Raw genomic sequence first — 13,415 nt, 5'->3', positions numbered from 1 at the left:
AGCTACAAAGAAAAGCTTCAAAATGTATGTTTGATAGAGATGCTTAGCGTTCATAGCAAGTCAAGGACTCTAGATAGACAACTTGCACCACAACGAACCTAACCAACAACATGTGTCAGTTCATCTCATCCATTATCTAAAATTTCTTTTCTCAGATTTAGTCCCTCTAGTTATCAGTTTTCTCTTATTATCATGTTGCCTCCTATCATTCTTTAACTATATGTGTATAAGTTCATTACTCTATCCGTTTTAAATTATAAGATGTTTTGGTTCTTTTTAATACATAGGAGTAGCTTTTATTGTTATGCACTTACATATACACTATCTAGATACAAAATAACTAGAAAAGCCAAAACACCTTATAATTTGTAATGGAGGGAGTACACTGGTAGAAAGCAACAGCACTATAATGTCAGATATGAACACCAGATCTACGTAATTCATACTAATGTGTTTTGTCGACCAGAAGGGGTGGTGTCATACTGTCATGCATTATTAAGGAGGCTAAATGCCGATATTCCTTGTTGCCGTATATCTATCTATAAATAGAAGCTCTGGCCGCTGCCACTGCTCTGCAGTCTACTCCGATCCCAATTCCCAAACAAGAATTATTATATTGGACGACGGTGCATGCCAAGACACCCCTCGAGTGCGACATGGCTCCTGCAGCTTCTCCCAAGAAGCACCTCTCGTGGTCGCGGCCTCTCCCTCGTCACTGCTGCTTGCTGATCTTGATCCTTGCACTGGCGGCCGCCACGGTGGCCAGCGCACAGCTGTCGTCGGAGGACTACTACGACGCCTCCTGCCCCGCCACCCTCCTCACCATCCGGACCGCCGTTTCGACGGCCGTGCTGGTGGACCGCCGCTTGGGGGCCTCCCTTCTCCGCCTCCACTTCCACGACTGCTTCGTGCAGGTAAGTGATCATCTCCATCGGCCACCGGATCGTCGTCGTCTCTCCTGCTTAGCTACACTACGTAGAAAACGATTTTTAGCAACGGTTCGATTTTTTTGTAGGGGTGGCCGGTGATGGAGCCGCCCCTACAGTGACGTGCTAGGGTGCCCAGACACCAGCCGCCCCTACAAACGGAACAGCAGGGGCGGCTGGTGTTACGAGCCGCCCCTACAAATGGGGTCTGATTTGTAGGGGCGGCTCAATCACCAGCCGCCCCTGGAAATGGTATTTGTAGGGGCGGCTAGTGATTGAGCCGCCCCTACAAATGGCCCCGTATTTATAGCACCGATTTGTAGGGGCGGCTCAATCACCAGTCGCTCCTACAAATGCCCCCATATAAAATAGATGCAGCTACTTCTTCCTCCTCGGGTCACTCACTCCAACCCGTGTAAAAAGGTGGGGAGGCCTTGGGCACCTCCCAAAAATTGCTCTACTAAGGGGGAAGGTTTTTGTCTCAAATCCTTTGGTGGAGAGGTTGTAGAAGGTAAGAAAATGCTATTCCAAGTTTTTTTTGAAGTTTTAATGGTTGGTTAGTGAGTAATTAGAGTTTTGTTTTTCTCTCTCTTCTATGGTGCTTGAGCTATTTATGAGCAAATTAGACCCAACTTTTAAATGTACTAGGGTAAATTAGGGAGGGGAACAAGATCATACCCTTATTTGGTCCATGTTTCTTGATTTTAGTGAACCATTAGTTAGTTTTATGGATGTTTCATGTGCATGTGATCTAGATCTAGGGTTTGGTTTTTTTATTAATTTCGTTTTTGTAAATTTATGTTTGATAAAATTGGACTAGGGTTTGTATGAAAGATATTGGGTAAAGTATAATTATTGCTAATTGTTGTCTTTGAAATTGTTTATTGTAATCAATAAATATGTATTTTAATTATTTATGGATAAATGGGCCATTAATTAATTTTTCTCTACCATGGTGTGTTTGTATGCTTCATGTAATTATATTAGATTTATATTCATATATATCTGAGGTATATACAATTATTCTCAAATAATTATTACTTTGATTCATTTTTATATATATCTGAATAAGTAGTCATTTAATGTTTGTTTTGTTGTTGTTGTAAAAGATGGAGTACAGGAACTCTGGGATGTATGGTTCGTTAAGGTTTAAGGCAGGTTTCCGTGAAGAGGTGGATAAATTTATTGAAGCCGCAACGAAGCATGCAACGACATTGAAAGAGAATAAGGATACAATTATTTGCCCCTGTAAAGATTGCAAGACCGTATGGCATGGACATATGTGACTATCATCAGATCACATTTGATTATGCGAGGATTTGTTGAGGACTACACAGTGTGGATTCATCATGGTGAAACGGTTATTGTTAACGACGAGGATAAGGAGGAATATGACGACGAAACCATAGAATCCCTGTCCCAATATTCAGCAGAGCTTGATGCACGAATGATTTTGAGTTTGGCAATGAACAAGGTGGTGATGCTGGTGGTTGGGATGGTAACGACGAATGTGGTGCCAATAATGATGGTGGAGCACGTGTCGGAGTTGAAGATGATTTAGATGACATGATTCGAACCCTTGGACCAGAGATTTTACTAAATAGCCCGAAAGGTCTAGAAAATTTGGAAAGAGTGACAAAAGCATCGAAGAAGACTGTGTATGGTGTTGAAAAGGGCTGTCCGACACATTGGACATTACTACGTTTTGTGCTTGAGCTGCTCATCCTGAAGGCTAAGTACGGCTGGTCAGACTGTAGTTTCAATGATCTATTGCATCTCCTGTCATGGGTGCTACCACAACCAAACTCAGTTCCCGCCAACACGTACCAAGCGAAGAAGGTCATAAGTCCATTGACAATGGGGGTTGAAAAATACATGCATGCCCCAACCACTGTATATTTTTTCGTGGTGAAACGTTCAAGTCATTGGATAAATATCCCCGGTGTGGGGCCAGCTGGTATAAGAACAATGACATTTGCGGTGGGGACGAACCATCCACGGGGAAAAAGAGGAATAAGAAGGGTACAAAAAAGGTGGTACAAGAATCTCAGCCCCTAGAGGACACTCCATTAGGCAACGATGCAAAGCAGAGAAGAATTCCTGCCCTGGTAATGTGGTACCTGCCAGTGACCGACCGCTTAAGACGTATGTTCCTAAACCCTAAAGAAGCAACACTCATGACATGGTGGGATGATGAGCGCAAGGTGGATGATGATAAGATTGCACACCCGGCTGATTGTAGTCAGTGGCAAAGGTTTGATGAGAAGCACAAAGAATTCAGCGATGACCCAAGGAATGTACGGTTTGGCCTGAGCACCGATGGAATGAATCCCTTCAATGAGAGGATGAGCAACCACAGCACATGGCCAGTGATCTTGACCATGTACAACATTCCAACATGGTTGTGTGAGAAGAGAAAGTACCTTCTCCTCACTATTCTTATTTCTGGCCCTAAACAACCAGGCATTGATATAGACGTGTTCCTCGAGCCCTTGATGCAAGAAATGGAGAGGCTATGGAGGCATGGGGAGCAGATGTACGATGCGTTCCGAAAGGAGGACTTCATATGTAGAGCAATAAAATTTGTTACTACCAATGATTACCCTGCGCTGTTTGCTTTGTCTGGACAGATCAAAGGGAAGACGGGATGCTTGGTTTGCTTGGATGGTACTACATGGGTGTACCTGGATGCATTCAAGAAGATAGTTTACCTAAGGAACCGACGCTTCTTAAAGACAAGTCACAAGTACCACAGCAAATTGTTCTTTAGATTTTATGACCACGCCCCAGAGATTGAACCCCCTCCGGAGAGACGTCATAACGGAGAACATGTGTACAGAATGGTGAAAAACATACGCGTCGTCTATGGAAAGAAGAATCCGGATGGGACGAACAGAGATAGAAGCACACCTCCTGTCGAAGGCGTACCTTTCAAGAAACAATCGATCTTCTTTCAGTATCTGCCTTATTGGCCAGACTTGGAGGTCCCCCATGCCATTGATGCTATGCACGTGCAGAAGAATGTCTTTGAGAGTCTCATTGCTACCTTGATGGACACAGGCAAGTCAAAGGATGGTCTGAAAGCACGGAAAGACATGGTGCAGCTAAATGTGATGCCACAGCTTCACCAGGTATCTGAGGCTAATGGAAAATACACTCTGCCCGCGGCGTGCTTCAACCTAACACCAGACGAGAAGAGAGCTATATGCACTTTCCTGAGGGGGATCAAAGTCCCGACTGGGTTTTCAGCAAATATGAAGAAGCTAGTGTCGATGAAGGACTTGTCAATAACACACTACAAGGCTCACGATTGCCATGTGATGCTGACAGTGTTTCTACCTATTGCAATCAGGGCTATAAAGCTAGAGTTCTTGAAAATGGCCATCATCCGCATGTGCTACTTCTTTTCGAAGATCTCACAGAAGACGATTGGCAAGGAAGAGCTGAGTGACCTACATGAATTTGTGGTGGAGACACAAAACCAACTGGAGATGTGTTTACCTCATGCTTTTTTTGATATAATGCCACATCTCATGATTCACATGGTTCATCAGATATAGGCGCTTGGCCCTTGCTACTTGCATGAAATATAGTCATATGAGCGGTTCATGTCGGTTTTAAGTCGATACGTGCATAATCGAGCATACCCAGAGGACTCCATGATAGAGGGTTACAGTACTGAAGAAGTTGTCGAGTGCTGTCAAGAGTACCTAAAAGTACAGAAAGGGATTGGTAAACCCGATTCTCGTCACAAGGATAGGCTGGCTAGGAAGGGCACCAGTGGTAGAAAAGTGTTCATCGACCATGATTACAAAGAGGTGAGTCGGGCGCATTACAGTGTCTTGCAGAGTACACAACTGATGCAACCGTATATTGATGAACACTTGGCTATCATTATGGCGGAGAGAAATGGCCATTCGGATGATTGGGTCATGAAACAGCACAAGCAACGACTAACTACATGGTTGAAGGACCAAAACATACTGCCTGAAGAAACCATAGACTCTATTACCATCAGTAGGTTGGCGGAGGGGCCATCGAGACAAGTGACATCTTGAAATGCTTATGACATCAATGGGTACACGTACTATACCCACGCAAAGGATAGTAAATATGTGAACCAAAACAACGGCGTTCGAATAGAGGCTCTCGATGGATTAGGGCGAAAGATCCAATACTTTGGCATCATTGAAGAGATATGGAAGCTTGACTATGGAAGGGATATAACAGTGGCCCTGTTTCGATGCCGCTGGATCAAACAACACCAACTAAACGAGATCGGATTGAGAGTCCGGGACCTCGAGAATCTAGGCTACCAAGATGACCCTTGGGTGCTCGCTTCACGTGTCGCAGAAGTTTTCTATATGTCTGACCCACAAAGTAATCTCCCCCCGAAGAAGAAGACAAAGCACGTGGTTGCCTCCAGAAAAAAACACATTATTGGAGTCGATGGCGTGGATGATGTTGAAGCTTACAATAAGTACGATGAGATGCCGCTATTCACAGACTTTCCTAAGAAGATCAGTGTTGTAGAAAAGAACCTCCCCAAAGACATAATGCCATGGGAACGAAAATATGTCAAAGGGAAAGTCGTTACAACGGGCTAGCTAGTTGTTGAATGTGGAGTGTTTGTGTAAGTGTGTGTTTGTAAGACTTCATTTATGCATGCGTGTGAGACTATATATTTATGTACGTGTGTAAGACTACATATTTTGTATGTGTATGAGACTATATTTTATGTATGTGTGTGAGACTACCCTTTGCAACATCCAGATGACTCTATTTGAACATCCACTTTATTACTACAAAATTTCATATTACTTTGTGTTTTTGTGATATAAAAAATAGAAAATATTTCTGGATATATAGAATAATATAAAATAGAAAATATTTGTAGGGGCGTCTGGATCAGGAAATGTGATGAATATCAAAGTTATATAACTCATCAAGATCTAAAACTTTTATTTTGGTTATTTCTTCATCTAACAAAATAATATAAAATATTGTTCACAAATCAACATGTCTCTCATAGTTTATGAAATTATGAGTAATATGTGGATTTGTGGACAATGTTTACTAATACTTTATCACATGAAGAAATGATCAAAATAAAAGCTGTAGATAGTGATGAGTTCAACAACTTTTATGTTCACGACTTTTGTAGTTGAAATCATTTATGGTTTCAAAATCTAATTTGAAGTTGATAGTTATTGAAATTCAAAATTTGAACTGTCCAAATTTAGTCAAATAAAAAGATGACCAAAATAAAAGTTGTACATCTTGATGAGTTCTACAACTTTGATGTTTAAAAAATTTTCATTTAAGGTCATTTAGTGGAGATGGAATTATTTTAGTTGTTTTAAATTTTAATTTTTAAAATTTTAAAATATTCTTTTTGTAAAGAACAAAATATATAATTATATCTATATATATATCATGAAATTATTTATATATAGAATAATTAAAAAAGTATTATATAAATTTTCATTGTGTGCATTATATATAAATTACAAAATTATTAATTAAAATAAATTGAAAAATATTTGTAGGGGCGGTTTACTCAGGAACCGCCCCTACAAATCGATTTGTAGGGGCGGTCAGTGTTTTAAGCCGCCCCTGCAAATCGCACCGAGCATATATGCCGCCGCGCGCCCGGGCCTGACGTTTGGCTAACTCCTGGGCGCGACTCTTTTCACTAACGCCGGTAGGCTGCCAAATCTTCTCGCCGCCGCCGCCTCCCTGACCGTTCCGCCGCGGACGCGCTCCGCGAAGCTGCCGCCCCGACGCTGGTGCCCGATCTCCTCACCCTCGGGCCGGAGCTCGACATCCCTAGGCCGCGACAGTGCCGCCCCGTCTTGGCGGCTAGGGTTTGAGAGGCCAAGGCCGGCCGGCCCACCGCTGCCCCATCTCCGACCTCGACCTCCGACGCTGCGACCTCCGTCCCTTGGCTCTGTCCTTGAGGTCTCTCGGCCCGCTACCGCGCCGTTCCAGCTTCACCGCGCGGGGTTCTTCCTCTGACCTAGAGAGCCGCCGCTGCCCGTCTCCGTCCTCGACCTCCCTCGCTAAGGCCTCCGTCTCCTCCAGGTACGCCAGTCCCCTTCTCCATTCCTGCTTCTTCTCCAGGTATGTTCTAAACTGATGGTACTTAGATAGTGAGCGGACTCGCCGCCATCCCCTCCCCTTAGTGTGTCTCTCTGTCTTGCCTTGTGCCCTGTCCATGGTGGACTCGCCGCCGTCTACATCGGAGCTCCCCGGGCTCTCCTTCCGCCCTGGGGGGGGGGGGATAGCAGGAGTCATCACCAGGATGTTGTTGGGAATTAGGGCTGGGGTCAGGAGCACATGAGGCTGAGGCCTGTGGTGTTCTGTAGGAGATCCAGGCCAAACACAAGCAGCATGTAAAATGTGCACTGCCCATGAAGATCTGGATGGCTCGCTCAAAGTCATAACCTAGAGTATGCGTCACATGGATTTTTCTGAACCATATGTGAGTATGTGGCAGAATGTACTAATAGACTAAGAAATACAAAGTTGAAAAAGCAATGTTATTAGGTAAACAGAAAAGGAACATGTGCACGTAGTAAATATGTATTTCTTATTCACAAGTCCTCTAGGATCTCTAGCTTCATGGCTATATGCTACTTAGGTTAAAGACGTAACAATAAGTAGAAACCCACACTCACCTTAAGATGTAATGTGCCTCTATCCTTGGTGTCCCTATTTTTAATTGGATCCAGTGAATGTAACAGCTTCAGAGTGACTTCTTGGGTGATCTCAGGTTCAAGAGTGTTCACTACTAGTTTTGCCACACCCAGCCTCTTGTCTTGCTGAAGTTTGTCTTCGTCGTAAACCTGTGAAATCAACCACAAATATTGACAACAAAATAAGCCATGTTGAATTGGTATCTCATATTGGAGCAGTGTCAAACATTAAGAATTTATACGAGAATGTCTGAATTTTGTTTTGGACAAAGGTCCAAGCCATTTCTTGAAAGTCACAATGTACATTTTGGTTCAGTCTGATGTTTGGGACCGAATGCAAAGGCCAATTTCTTGGCTGGTCCTTGGGGCTTCATCCTTTGCCATGGTTGTCTCCTTTGGCAGGTGCAAATTCAAGCTTACTCCTGAGTCGGTTAGCCTAATCCTGCAGGCCACCATTAGGGGCTCTGCTCCCCACTTCAAAGTCTCATTGCTTCAGGATCGTTCCTTTAAGTTTTTTGTTTCATCAAAACCCGTGGGTTTGTTCATTCATAGCTTGCTGTCTTTTGATTGTGAACTCTATTCACTTCCCTTCCATCTGTGGGGCAATGGTGGCCCAAATTGGCGAAAAGAGTTCCGCCTCTTCCAAGAAGAAGAGAGGCTCTCATGGCGCCCTGCTCAGAAGAAGGCTCCCAAAACCTTCGCTGAACCCATTGGTAAACCTAAGATTTCAAATTCCTTGCTCAACCGCCTCCACTTCCCTCGGCGCTCGGTCTTCGATCGGCTCGATGCTTTCAAAGCTGCATCTTCCTCCACGAAGCGTGCTCACGCTGCCCAGGCTCCAAGGCGTGCAGATGCTGTCCAGGCCTCTGTCGTCTGTCCTCGATGCTTAATGGCCGGTCATCCGCGAATCAAATGCCGTCGACCTATTAGGTGCCGCGCGTGCATGGGTTGGGGCCACACCGAAGCTAATTGCAAATCTTCTCAGCAGCCCGCTCAGGAACAACAATCTGAGGTCTTTAAGGGCAAGATGGCTGTGTCCCCTGGTTTAGGCTGATGTATTGCACCTGTTAATTTGGGGATGATGATATAGTCATAGTGTCATACAGAGAAATTATACTTGTTGGTTGTATTGTGCTCTAGAATTTCAAATTCCAAATAATGGTCTATTGTTGTGATGACTTGTAGCTAGTTTCTTGACTCGCCTCGAGTAACGGGTAAGCTGCAGTTGGTTACATATTGCCACCTAATTGAGACATACTGAAAACCTGAACCTAGACAAACTGTTAGCTTGTGCATGTGGCTCTTGGATGGTACTATCAGATTAAATTGACTTCATTATTTTTTGCAGGTTAAAAGAATGAGACATGGAAGTAAAATCAATTACCAATCACATATATTTCCATGTTTTTAGACTAAACTGAAATGACTGTTGTGTCAGTACTATTAAATTTCTAAAAACTGGATAGTGGTCATTTCAGCTAAGTGTCAGTGCTCATTTCAGTTAAGTTTCAGTGCTCATTTTAGTTAATTTTCAGTGCTCATTTCAGTTCAGTTTTAGTGCTCATTTCAGTTCAGTTTTAGTGCTCATTTCAGTTTCAATTTCAGTGCTATTTTCTGAATGTGAACTACTTGATGCTGTGATCTACCTAATGTTGTGATCTACCTGGTACCTGAATGCTACTAGTTACTGCATTGATGTGTCTTAGTTTTAGTTAAATTCCAGTTACCTGATACCTGAATGCTACTGCCTAATACCTGATACCTGAATGCTACCTGATGTGAGAGTTATCTAAATGCCTACAGTCATTCCACTGTTGTGTCAAACTTGTCCCTCCCTTTTGTGACTTCCAGAAAAAGGAATGAGGCCGCCTGCATGTCTGCTTTTTGATGCTTGTCTGTTGAGACTTGAGAGACTTCTCTCATAGCTGCTGGAGTAGTTCCAGCATGCAGATGCAGGAAGTGATGTCTCTACCACTGCTAGTTTTTTCTCAGTTCAGTCTATTTGTCTGCAGCTTGCATCCAGTTATCTCTATTTCATATAATTTATGTATTATGTTTTTTTTGTTTTATCATGATGTCTTGGTTTCCTGTTTGGTGATTTTGAGTATTAGAAATGTGGTTAGCATGAGCGAAATCATTGATTTGCCCATGTACCAGTGGCTGCTGGCTACTGGTTGGTCTCCTACAACTCCTATTACTACTACTTGCTACTCCTACTACTACTCTACTACTATACTCTCCTCTACTCCACTCTACTCTCCTCTTCTCTCCTAAGCAGCTTTTGCTACTTCTACTACTACTCTACTACTTTCCTAATACTACTGTTTACTACTTCTACTTCTGTCAACTAATTCTACTACTTCCCTACTACTACTGTCTACTACTTCTGATTGTCCAATCTGCCTATTAGGTTCAGAAGATATTAAGCATATGATGTTCATGTGTGATTTCTTTTTTGGGAAGCAGCACCTGCTTTTTTTTGCCAAATCTTCCCTCTCCTATTGCTTTTTTGGGAAGCAGCACCTGCTTTTTTTTGCCAAATCTTCCCTCTCCTCTATTTTTGCCGCCTTTCCTATCCTCTATGTTTGGGAAGCAGCAGCTGCTTTTTTTACACCTTTTCCTCTATGTTTGTTAAGCAGCTGTTGCTTTTTTTTTGCCAAATCTCCCCTCTCCTCTCCTCTCCTTTGTTTTGCCGATGATGAAATTGTCCAAGTCCATACATTATATGGAATATGAGCTAATGATCAAGAACTTGTGAGGAACTTGGCATCATTAGCAGCCGCCCCTACATTACCTTCTCCTCTCTTCTCTGTTATGATGCCTTGATGCTCTAAGTTCAAGATCAGATGATGATTGACATGTTTCTAAGGCCTCTACCACTGCTACTTCTCGTTTTTTATATTGTTGTTTTATAGGACTACTTTGGTTTATAGACTTTTTGATTTCTTATACCTTCTCGCGTACCTAAAGCACACTTTCTTGCATCTTTTAGAACAAAGCACAAAATAATGTCGCGGACAACAGACAGTGCAGCTCGATGCCCCGAGCTTGATGAGCAGCCAACCCTTGAGGAGCAAGCACTAGAGGACCAGCTTACTCAGGAACAGTTCGATAACGAGGTAGAAAAGGATCTAGAAGTGATGCTTACTCAGGAGGAGTGTGACGAGGAGGAAGGCCCCGAAGGAGAGGCTGCTGAAGGCGAAGAAGAAGAGGATGATGAGTCAGAAGAGGGATATGAAAGTCCCGAGGATCCTTTCCCACCTGAAGCAAGAAGGAGGCCAACGGAGAAAGATTTGGACAAGGATTTTGACCCGAACGAGGAGGTAGGGAAGAAGCCTTAGCATGTAAATTTTCCTAAAGCTTTGGTTGTGTTACCTCTGCTAACACTTTGACCTATCCTATATACAGGTCCCTCCTGAAACTCAGAAAAGACGACGTCGACGTCCGCGACATCTCACTGGACAAGACGGAGTAGAGGAAAGGAGAGCAGAGGCAATAACCACAGAGACGGATCACGATGGCTCTGCTCCACAAACTCAAGACACAACCACGACTACCAAGCCTAAGAGGAAACGAGGGGATAGAAAAGGAAATCTATATCCAAATAAGGCTTGCTATGTGATAACAGAGGTTGGGCCAGTAGGGGAGATCCTTGAGCCGAAGGAATTAAGAGGACGATTCCATAATGCGATCGGGGCCCTAGTAAGAGATAAATTGAACCCAGCAATCCCTAACTGGAAACAGGTACCAGAGAACATAAAGAATGCACTATGGGATAGGCATCTGAAGGTCAATTTTAGATTTCCGGAGGGTAAGCACGAATTGGTAAAAAAATGCTATCAGGATGATGGGAGAGTCATTTCGACATTGGAGGTTGGAGCTCAACACGAAGTATATCCAAAAGGGGTTAACTCCCTTCAACGAGTTCGATAAAATAACTCCTAGTCAATGGGAGGAGCTCGTGGCTCAGAAGACTTCAGCGGAGGCATTGGAGCTCAGTGCTCGTAACACCGAGCTGGCGAAGAGGAACAAACACCACCATCATCTAGGCCCCGATGGCTACTATGCCAAGGAAGAGCAATTTAGGAAGATGGATGAAGAGGCCGCAGCTGCTGGGAATATCGATGTGACGAACTTGAAGGTACGCTCAAGGAACTGGATATATGCGAGGAGTACAGAATCATCCGGCAATAATCTTAAGTTTGATAAGCCGGAGACCCAAGAGGCGGTATCAAGGATACTGAAATATGCTGAAGACAAAGAGACGGGCTCATTCAATCCTTCCAGAGAGAGGGACGAGCTTAGCCTTGGCTTGGGAAACAAGGAGCACACAAGCCGCACCAGGGGGCTAGAGAAAAGGATGACCTGGAAGCAAGGATTCGAAGAGGACAGGCACATGTACAAGAAACATGGCCGAGACCGGGAGACTAGTCTTGAGCTCCAAGTGAAGGCTCTAGTTGCGAAGGCGCTGGAGGAGCAAGGAATGTCTACGGAGCCACGTATATTAGTGACGCGCGCCGGGAGAATTGGCATTAGTAGGCAGCCCTCCGAAAGTTCCTAGCAGCCAAGGTTCCACTGCAGCCACAACCCCCGTTGATCGCATATGGGAACCTACTAGTTGCACCTTGGTGTTTCTCAGCGGCCGGCAGAACACTGTGATGGAGGTGGCAACGGGTGTGGCACATCCTCCCGGTGGCTTACACCACAATAATAAGATACCGCCGGACTACACTAGGGTCGAGGTGCATACAGTGAAGCCCGAGTTCATGCAGTGGAGGATAGACTACACAACTCCTGAGGGGCTGGTGTTACTCAGAGACGTTATGGGGCAGTTCATCCTCTAGCACAAACGGGACATTATATTGACTGCTTCTTCGCCGCCTCCCCCTCTCCCAAATTTGGAGCGAGTTGTTGAGGCTGGGGAGATATTTTCACTGTCTCGTGACCCCCACATTCCTGAGATGCCACATTCTTCCCCGCCTCCTATCGAGCATCGAGCATGTGCCTGATGAGATGCCACAACCTTCTCCAGCTCATACCGGGCAAGTGCATCATGAGATGCCACAGTCTTCTCAACAAGCACAATCGATACATGAACAACGAGTGCCTCCTGAAGAAGGTGATGCACAAGAAGATGAGGACATGCCTGAATAGGAACTCCAAAAGAAGATTCCAATGAACATAAGGCCAGTTTATGTTCCGATCAAAGACGTCTCGTCGGTGTCCAAGTGGTATTCCCATGATCAGTTCAAGCCTGAAAACCAAGTTAAAAAGTCCCATCACGGGGTTCTGAGGAGGCCGTCAGTAGCAAACTCCACCAAATTGCAAAGCAGTATCCAAATGTTGATGCCATCGAATGGTCAAAGGATTGCCCAAAAAAATATGAAAGAGGCAAGCCCTTCCTACCAAACCGGGACATCCAGCGCCTACCACTTGGAATGAGAAGGTTCCATGATTGGTACTTGCGTGTTCTTCCAACGAGCATAGATATCATACAAGCATGCTTTCCCACCGGCACATTTGGAAGCCTAGCCGGGAAAATTGTCTTTGACTTCAATGACATGCACACATGCTTTCATCTAGGAGAAATAGAGATGAATCTAATTCACACGTGGTGCCTGTAAGTCCTTGTCCTCCCGATATGATATGAATATAATCTTTGAATTATGTTGTAACTAACCCACGCCGTGATTTGTAGAATGCAAGTGCACATTGTCAAACAAATGTCAAGTGTGAAAGCCGAGTATGTAGACCCTCAAGCTATAGCCCAAACAAATTTTAATTACCCTAA

At 44.1% G+C, this 13,415-nt stretch overlaps 1 pseudogene; it reads left to right on the top strand.

Annotated features, from left to right (window-relative positions):
• Window positions 1-602: 602 nt before the first annotated feature.
• Window positions 603-13,415, top strand: part of LOC136539507 (peroxidase 70-like) — a 28,352-nt pseudogene continuing 15,539 nt past the window's right edge.

The sequence above is a fragment of the Miscanthus floridulus genome, chromosome 2 (genome assembly GCF_019320115.1).
Source record: "Miscanthus floridulus cultivar M001 chromosome 2, ASM1932011v1, whole genome shotgun sequence".
Classification (NCBI taxonomy): Eukaryota; Viridiplantae; Streptophyta; class Magnoliopsida; order Poales; family Poaceae; genus Miscanthus; species Miscanthus floridulus.
The sequence above is the reverse complement of the archived record's forward strand: the minus strand, read 5'-3'. Positions and strand labels throughout refer to the sequence as shown.